We start from the raw sequence: 8,933 nt of genomic DNA on the forward strand, positions 1-8,933 counted from the left end.
TAATGTATATGAAATGATCCATCAAACAGTTATAATCTGATCTGACCATCATCAACAAAAACAATAACAATGACATGGCCTTGAAAAAAAAGCATTTTTTGAACAGGAACTGAGCTGAGTGTATATAAAATAAAATAAAATAAATTGACAACCGAAGATGCTTTGGCAGCAGAGGATCAAATAAATTTCTCTCAGGCAAGAGAAAATGTCATGTCAGCTCTGCATATCCGCAATTTTTCTCTGTATCTTTGATTAGTTGTGTTATGATTTACTAAGCAAGTGTTTTACATTCTGCCCGCCTCTACATCGCTGTAGTGTGTTCTGTACTTCAGCGTTTCTGGAGAAGAAAAATGATTTTCTTTCGTATAAACGTAGTGAGGAAAAGGAAATCATTTTGTACCAAAGTATAGCTGGGACTACTTATCATCAGTTTACAGACCGAGTCCTTATTTCTGTGTAGACAGTAATATTCCTGTCATGAAAAGTAAACAAGTTCAAAATGAATCCCAGTCAAACCAGCAACCCTGTGCACAGGAGTTACCAATTGGCACTGGAGTGTCTTCCTGTGAGCAACAATCTGATTCCACATTGGAGACAAGTGAGGAACAGAGGTCTTCAAATCAGCAAGGAAGCTGTACAAGATTAAAGAACTGGGCAGTAGAATGTAGGGTGCTGCTGGCACAACTGAGAGATCTAACATGCTTTTGTGAAAAAGAGGAACCTCTTATGGTTTTGAGAGAATCCCTAAAAAACAACCTTGCTGACCTACGACCACACATTCCATCAGATAGTGGGCTATTCTTGGAACAAAATCCACACAAAATTTAAAGGATGCAGAGGGCATGTGGATGAAGTTTCTTAACAACAATGGTATAGTAACTGGTGACCAAGACAACCAGGACGAATTCAGATTAAAGGCGTTGGCATTCGCCCATTGGACTTTTCAAAAGTTCGATGGCAAGCTGCTTGTCTGTGACTTGCAAGCTTTGTTTAAAACTGGTATAAAGTCGACGTGTAGTTTCTCATTTTCAAAAATAGCGTGAATAGAGAATGACAAGCCGAGTACCACTACATTTCAGTTCTTTCATCAAAACTTAACAGTTTTCAGACATTGTTTCTTGATGTAAATGACTAGAAAAAAAGAACTGATGGACAACAATTACTATTAAAAACTATATCTGGTGTGCTCAGCTCTCACTGTCCTTAACATCCTAATCTTTATTAGGTGCCAATTACCACCTTTCAGATCTAGAGATCGCCTCTGCGGATGAAAGCTAACGATCAAGAATAAATATAAAATATATAAAAAACTTTTGATGGTACCTCGGCCAACAAAGTGCATGATTTGTTTACTACCGAAATCACTAAACTGTTAGCACCCCGGAAAAAACGATCGATCGCATTTGAATTTTGGGCTTGCTCACGTGACCATTTGGAGCGGCCGAATTCGTCACGTGACATTCTGTTTCTTTTCGCGGGCAGAACAACTTTGCTTTCAAAGGAAGGCTCACGGGTGAGCTTTCCACAGTGGGAAATCAATTGGAAAGGATTTGAGGTCGCTACATTTTGAGCGGAGGCGGAGATGTTTCAAAAGAGTTCGACCCAGGAAGTTTTAGAGCAACAGGATAAAAGTACAAAGTGAGCGGTGCGGTGTTATCGTTTCAAACATATGGAAGACCTTTTGTCAAACGGAAAAAATCTCCCTCACTGCAGCTAGGGATCAACCGAAAAGGCTGGAGGACCCAGAACTAGATTACTTTAACTGATGATGAAACGTAGACTTTCGATAACTTACAAGCAGCAGCCAACTAATCGAGCGAATGGAACAGGCTTTGTTGTTTCTCATTTGATCAACACTGTATTGCTAACCAGTATCGAATGTCCAATTTATACACTGGAGATGAAGCCAATTTTCTCCACAATGTTGAGTATCAGGTATATTTTAACTCAGTTTTATTCATCTTTTGTTGTTTTGGTAAAGGCTGATTGTAAATCGCTTAGCGTTCCTCAGTCACGAAATAACCCGTGAACAATTTAAGTCAAGAAACCGGCGGTATTAATCTGTTAGACCTGAAGCATATTACATTAGATTATATATAATCAAGAGAAAATAATAATTTAACGCAAACCATCTTTTAATTGGTAAACAACAAATATTTCAGTAAGTACAGTAATGTTGCAAATAAAGACAAAAATATTGAAAGTTGGTGGGTTGTAAAATTGCAGTTCTCATATTTCTGTAATTAGTAACTCGCTTTCAACACATCTCTATTTCTGTAAACACAAATCCCGAGTTTGGTTGAAATCGTGGTCTCAAATCTTTCAATGTCAAAACAGAAGTTATCGATTTATGTAAACACAAACGTGCAACTAACACAAACATGTTAAGCTTAATGGAAACGGCTGAAAATCACAGTTTTCAAGAGTCTTTATAGTTACGTTGTCTGAGCAAAAATAACGTATCGTATTATCTGTGTGAATAATCTGAAAGAAAATTCGATCAACCCAAACATGCAACTTTTAACACACGAAAAACGGTTTAATACCACAGTCCTCGAGAATTTGTAGTTTGTCTCTTGTGGTCTGAACACTTCGCCCATGATGCCGTCTTCTATGAAGTTTAGGTAGCAGTTCTCATCGTCAAAGATAATGAAGACGAATTTGATCGCAGCTTAAATATCCTGAAATGTTTTGGTGATACCACTCCTACTTATGAATCCGTAAAAATTGAAGTCTTCTGCCGAAGAGGCGAAAAACTTTCCACACTTGTGCAAACCTGTTCCATAATATCCCTTCACTTCGTACTCAGCCAGGAGTGAAAGCAAAAACAAACCCGCGAAAATATCACGTGACCAATCCGGCCGCTCCAAATGGTCACGTGAGCAAGCCCAAAATTCAAATGCGATCGAGCGTTTTTTCCGGGGTGCTAACAGTTTAGTGATTTCGGTAGTATTGCTTTGTGTTTATTTAGTTATTTACTAATTATTTATTAATTTATTCAATTATTGATTTTTTTTTTAAACGTCGATTTGAATGTGATGTTCTTTCATTATAGGTTATTTGGCATGGGTAATTTCTCTAGCACTGCTCTGGAGGGATTCAAGTCATTCCAACAATGCAACATATATTGTGTTGCATTGGATTTGCCTGGTGAGTATGGTGATTTTAAGCTTGTCGTCCTATCTTCCACCTACTTGTTGAATTTTTACAAAAAAATTCAATTGGAACAATCATCCTTGACTCCAACCGCTTTACTGCCAACAGGTTTTGACTGCCCAACTGCGGCAACCAACCAACGGTTGACCAGTGACCATAGGTATCTAAGTTGGTTTTGAACAGCCTTCGGTTTAAGAGTCCTGTTTTAACCAAGCTCAGTTAAGTCCAGTTTTAACCAAGCTTGGTTAAATGCTGCTTTAATCAAGCTGGGTTTAAAATTCCAAATTTAACTTAACTAGTCCATGTTCAACCGAGCTTGGAGATTGACGTTTACAAAAAAAGAGAAGACTTCATGAAGCGTTATAACAACGTTTTGAATATATTGTATGTGATGTTTTCCTGGTATCTATTAAAATGCCATTTCATTATAGGCACCATGAAACCTTGCACATTTGCCAGTGCCCAGAAAAGGTGATGACCTGCCCATTTGCTGCCTGTAAGCAAATGTTTTGGCAAAGAAATTGGGAGGATCACATGTTCTCAAGTGCCTTGACCCATACAATGCTGAACACAGGTAGAGTGCAATGGTCGAAGGGGCACATTAACAGCAAAAAGATACATTTAGTAACAATGGATAGTCAAAGTTAGAGTAAGGCAAAACAGGCAAAACACTAGAATCTTCCCGAATTGGAAAACATGCCAAAAAGAAAGACCAAAGTCTAAAAGAGAGTGTATCAATCCCAAGTGCCTCTTCAAACTCAATGAGAAGCAGGCTGGTTTTCTAAAATCTGCCTGAGGTTGTGAAAGAGGATGCCTTTGCCACTGTAAAAGATGTTCTAGCAAACAAGATGCAAGCTGACAAACAATGAAATAGAGACTGAAAGGGCCCACAGTCTAGGTGCAAAACACAACAACAAAAAACAGACCCAGATTTCTTCCCTATCAAGATAAAGAATATACCGGCAAGTCCACGTACTTACTTAAAGGAACAAAGGTAGAGATTGCTGATCAATTTGCAGAAACACGAAAAAGCTCTTCATCAATTACATGTGGAGGGTTGACCTTATAGCTACGAAACAAGAGTTGGCCTAAGATGTTCTTTTTAGAGCATTGGTGGAACCTATCAGAAACTTAAACTACAGGTTTAAAGAAAATGAAGTGGCGATTGCCTTTAAATGAAGAGGAATGTCTATCACACCAGGTTTCTTCCATGGTCCAAGGTTACACAGTTGAATGGTCAGGTGTTCTTTCTTCACATCCAAATCATCTAATTGATATATCAGTTTCTGATCCAGTGTTTGTAAATCCAGCTTCTTATAAAGCAGTAGCAGAAGTCTTACCGCGTGTTGCTTTGTTTAGTTAACTTATAGAATCAGAAATTTAGACAAAGTTGTATTTTTATTTATTGCTTTTCTTTAAATATATGTTTTATTTTTTCTTGTCATCATGTTTCATTTCTTTTCATTTCTCTTTACATGTAATTAATTTCTTGTCAATTAAGCATATTTTATTGCTAGAGGTCTAGTGAGCCTCAACAACCAGTAAATAAATAAAGTTATATAAATATTTGTACTTTCTTGTACTTAATTTCCTTCACAAATGCTGAAGCAGAAGCTTGTACTCCAGAATGTCTGTAGGCAATGTAAGCAGAAAGGTATTCATAACAAACCAAATTCATGTGCGAGTTTAAAATAATCTACACGCCCAAGGAGGCCTTTTTTAATACAGTTGTACCTTTGATTTTTCTTTTTAATATTAGGTCTGTGTTTTTGCAATGGTACACATGCCTCATTTGTAAGCAAAGAGGGTCAAAACACAGTGACAGATCTAAGCGGTGGAGAGCACCTGCTCAAACCAGCCATATGGAACAAGGGCAAACAAGTACGAAATAAAAGAGATTAAAGTTAGGGAAATAATGAAGAAGAAACTGCACTTTGTGCAAAAGGAATACTGGTACAACAGGCGAGAGCAGAAACCCCAAGGTTTGTTGTGTGGTAGTTCCTTGGGAATATCCCTTAGGTGGCTGGGTATTAGTTAACATAAGCATTTTTGGCTCACCTTATATTCAAATCTTAAATGTCGCTAACCATCAGTTCCATCTTACTGTTCACCTTTATTATGAGCCCAGATTTCTGCAGTTTTCTCCTGTTTACTACTAAGTGACTCTTCTCACAGCACCAGAACAATGTCCATTTATGTTTTTGCATATTTATCTTATTTGTTTGTCAACTATTTGTGTTTCATAAGTTTTCTTGATGTTAATTTTTTTTTTCACAGCCCCAGCACCAGAACAATGTCAGTTGATGTTTTTGCCTGTTTGTTTTATCTGCTTGTCAATTTGTATTTTATAAGTTTAAACCTCGACCTTAACTTTGATTTAACTTCTTCTCATTGTATTATTGAGAGTTACTATTGCTAAAAGATACATTACGACATTTACATTTACATTGGCATTGAAAAGAGTGTTAATGTCAGAAACAACATTATCTTGTTCTTGTTAATTCTGGCTATTTGCTTGTAATTTTCCTGTTAAATTTTGCTTTCTCAGAAAGCATTTGCAATTTTGTGATCAAATTACAGGGAATGTCATAGACGCTTTTCAAATTGAGTCTATGTTCTGATACATTAGGCAGTTTTCTAAAGCGATTGGAATGAAAGGGAATGGATGGTTATACACGAAACACCCAGGAAAGTAATGAGGGGAATCAGATATTGACCGTGTGCAGAATGGACAAACGTACAATCTCACCCGAGCCCTGGTCAAAAGCTTCAACAGCAACAAATACATCCTCAACTGCCAATCTACGATATCACAAGTACAAATCACAATACAGCAAAATGACTAACTGATTGGTAACCAGCTCAACACAGTTTCATGCCCAGTTGATGGGGTGGAAAAGGTAACAACTTACCAATCCTGTAAGAAGTGTAATGACACCTTCCAATTAAATGCTGACAAGAGAATTCCGCATTGTGCAAATTGTGGATGTGCAGAACTAAGAGACAAGTTTTCAAAACGCACCATCACAAAAGCACTCTTTATCAAAAATGAAGAGCAGACCTCCCTGACAATTTTGACGTAAAACTTATTACACTGCACAACATTTACAAACCAAATGCAAAAGTTGAAGATTCCAGTAAATAGTAAACAAAAGGACTAATCGAGAACATTATTAAGCTAGAAGAGAAATGTTGGTCCATTTATATTTATACTGAACCCTGCACTGCACAACATTCCTTAATGAACATTTACAGTTGATGCTAAACAGTTTAGTGTTATGCAGTATCCCTGATGACACGTAGTTTATAGTTTATTTTTCAACATATTTTAAAGTTACTGTTTAAGAGTAATCTGCTTGGTTCAATAACCATAAGCTTTCCTTCAAACATCGGACAAAATACAGCCAAAAAATCGGATTTAGAAGCAAATGCACAAGGCGGAAGAGACAAAGAGAGCAACTCCTTGTTGTCTTGCGAGAAACGAGACATTGTTCACTTGAATTGTGTATCTCCGGTCGAGCTAATTTAGCTAAAACAGTTGCAGGAATTTTACGCCGAAGTTCAATTGGAAAATGTAAGTTCGTAAAGTATTATTATCCATGAATCAACCCATTGCACATTATTTTCAGAGAGACTGCAGCTAGCTCTTTTATACTACAACTACACAATAAGACATAAGCCTCAGTAGCATCGTGTATAATTTTCATAATTTTTGTGACGAAGTACTTGTGTTATTTGAATTGAAAATCATTATGCTAACTTCATTAAACTGAATGTGTTACCTATCTGGATGTTATTTGGCCTTGTTTATTGATAATAATGATAATAAAATGACTTTGGCCCTTGCGCTTCGCGCTCGGGCCACAAATGACACTACGAGGGAGCAAATAAACAATATTCCCTCAAAAAGTCATTTTATTCCCTTATTATTCTGTTTATTAAATCGGTTTACTAGTGCTTCGTGGTTACGGAAAACTTAAGCGTAAAATGAAAACAACTTTTCACCACCGTTTGCATGCAGCTTTGCCCACACTAAAGTGTAATGTAATCTTCTGTTATTATATAAAACAAATAGATTCCATTTTGTTATGGGTCTGTTCAGTTATAGATCACAGTAGACCTCAAAATGTGGTAAGAACATCAGTGACCCACTTGCCTAACCGCTTGTGGGTGATTTTTTTTGTTCTTACCATACTTTGACGTCATCTGTGGTCTATAACTGAACAGACGCACGGCAAAGTGGAATCTATTTGTTAAATATTATTTCAACAGCAAAATGCTGAAGTTAGAACCTTCACAATTTGTAATAAATAGTTATCTGTTTTGCAGATACATGATGATCCTGCAATGTCAAATTAACAAGTAGATTCCATTGTGCCGTGTGTTAGCAACTAATTTACCAGATATAAAAGTGATTGTGTATATAAATAGTCATTATCATTATTGTGATTAAAAGTTTTCAAGACTAATCTGAGTGAAAATGTCCCTTTCTTCAGTAGTCAAAAATATCCAAATTTGACTAGGAGGGTACTTTAAGAAAAATCTATAAATTACTTTTCAATATACACAAACCTTAGGGTGGATGAAAAAAACCTTTGACTTCACTAACTTTGCTCCACTAACCATGTGCCTGCCTGCCACTTGAATCAAACCTACGAATTCGTGAAATGACAACACGTGAATATCGACTAGAGTTATAAACTCCGAAGTTTTTACCATTTAAAACCTGTAATGTACAAAGCACAAGCCTCAACAAGGTAAAAAAAAGCTAAGGATGTTACAAACCACCTTTAAAGGGTACAACAATGATTTAACTTCCATTTAACGATCAAAATCTACAAGAAACAGAGGTGTGATAATTTATCACAGACACCCCGCGTGGGTTTCTGCTCGACTGTTTTTCAAGACAATCGCATAAAAGCGTACAATTCCCCCCACAACTGTTCAAAATGAAGAACAGTTTGTATTAAACGATTTAATTTGCCCACCTGAACCTCTAGAGCGAAAACTTGGTACTGTTTTCGTGCAAATAATGACTCGTCTGATTCTGCAGGATTCCTGCAAGGCATAAAGAACTGAAGTCATATTTTCATCGTATCAGAGTCGGGTCAACACGCTCGATACTTAAAGACCCAGAGTCTAAGCAGTCTTTGAAGCGTGTTGAAGCACTAGGATTTAGAGCAAGCTAGTAAAAGACATAAATACTTACTTGTACGGCGGAATAATTCACTGCAAAAACATCACACCTCGAACCGCGGCCGAACGAACGACATGCTCTGCAAGTTGAACTTCGTGTAAAACACACAATTATTCTCTCCATGATCCAATTAATCTAGAACCCAGGATCCGCTTGGGGTCCTGCATCCTCGGAGACCCAGCTGGGGCACTGGGGCAGTTTAATAGTGGGGCGAAAAAAAGGAATAAACCGGGAAGAAATCGTAGCGACGAAAGCAAAGAAAAAATAAACCGGGAAGAAATCGTAGCAACGAAAGTTAAGAAACTTTCGTCGCTACGATTTCTCGCCCCACTGCTTACAATGCGTTGTTCTGTAGATGTTGTGAAGGCCGGGAACTTTGCCAGGACAGCTAGCATTACTTCTCTCGTCAGCAAGAGACGAATACTGACAATCAAAAGACCCCTTTTCAGCTACTGTAAAACATAAATCGTTTGTTTTGTCCAAATTTTAAATAACAAGCGGCGAGTAATCGATCCAACGATGTTTGAGTTTAAAACAATACAACTCATGCTGCGGTTTTCTGAGAATTTTGGTCGACTTT

At 37.3% G+C, this 8,933-nt stretch overlaps 1 long non-coding RNA gene across 1 annotated transcript in view; it reads right to left on the bottom strand.

The window, feature by feature from the left end:
• Positions 1-8,476, bottom strand: part of LOC144648411 (uncharacterized) — a 30,198-nt gene extending 21,722 nt beyond the window's left edge. The window contains exons 1-3 of the long non-coding RNA XR_013569691.1: positions 8,366-8,476; positions 8,145-8,214; positions 7,729-7,808 (exon numbers count right to left, since the gene is read on the bottom strand). This is a non-coding gene — a long non-coding RNA (uncharacterized LOC144648411). The remainder of the gene's footprint in view (positions 1-7,728; positions 7,809-8,144; positions 8,215-8,365) is intronic.
• Between the last annotated feature and the right edge of the window lie 457 nt (positions 8,477-8,933).

Source organism: Oculina patagonica, chromosome 4 (genome assembly GCF_052425735.1).
Source record: "Oculina patagonica isolate OP01 chromosome 4, crgOcupat, whole genome shotgun sequence".
Taxonomy (NCBI): domain Eukaryota; kingdom Metazoa; phylum Cnidaria; class Anthozoa; order Scleractinia; family Oculinidae; genus Oculina; species Oculina patagonica.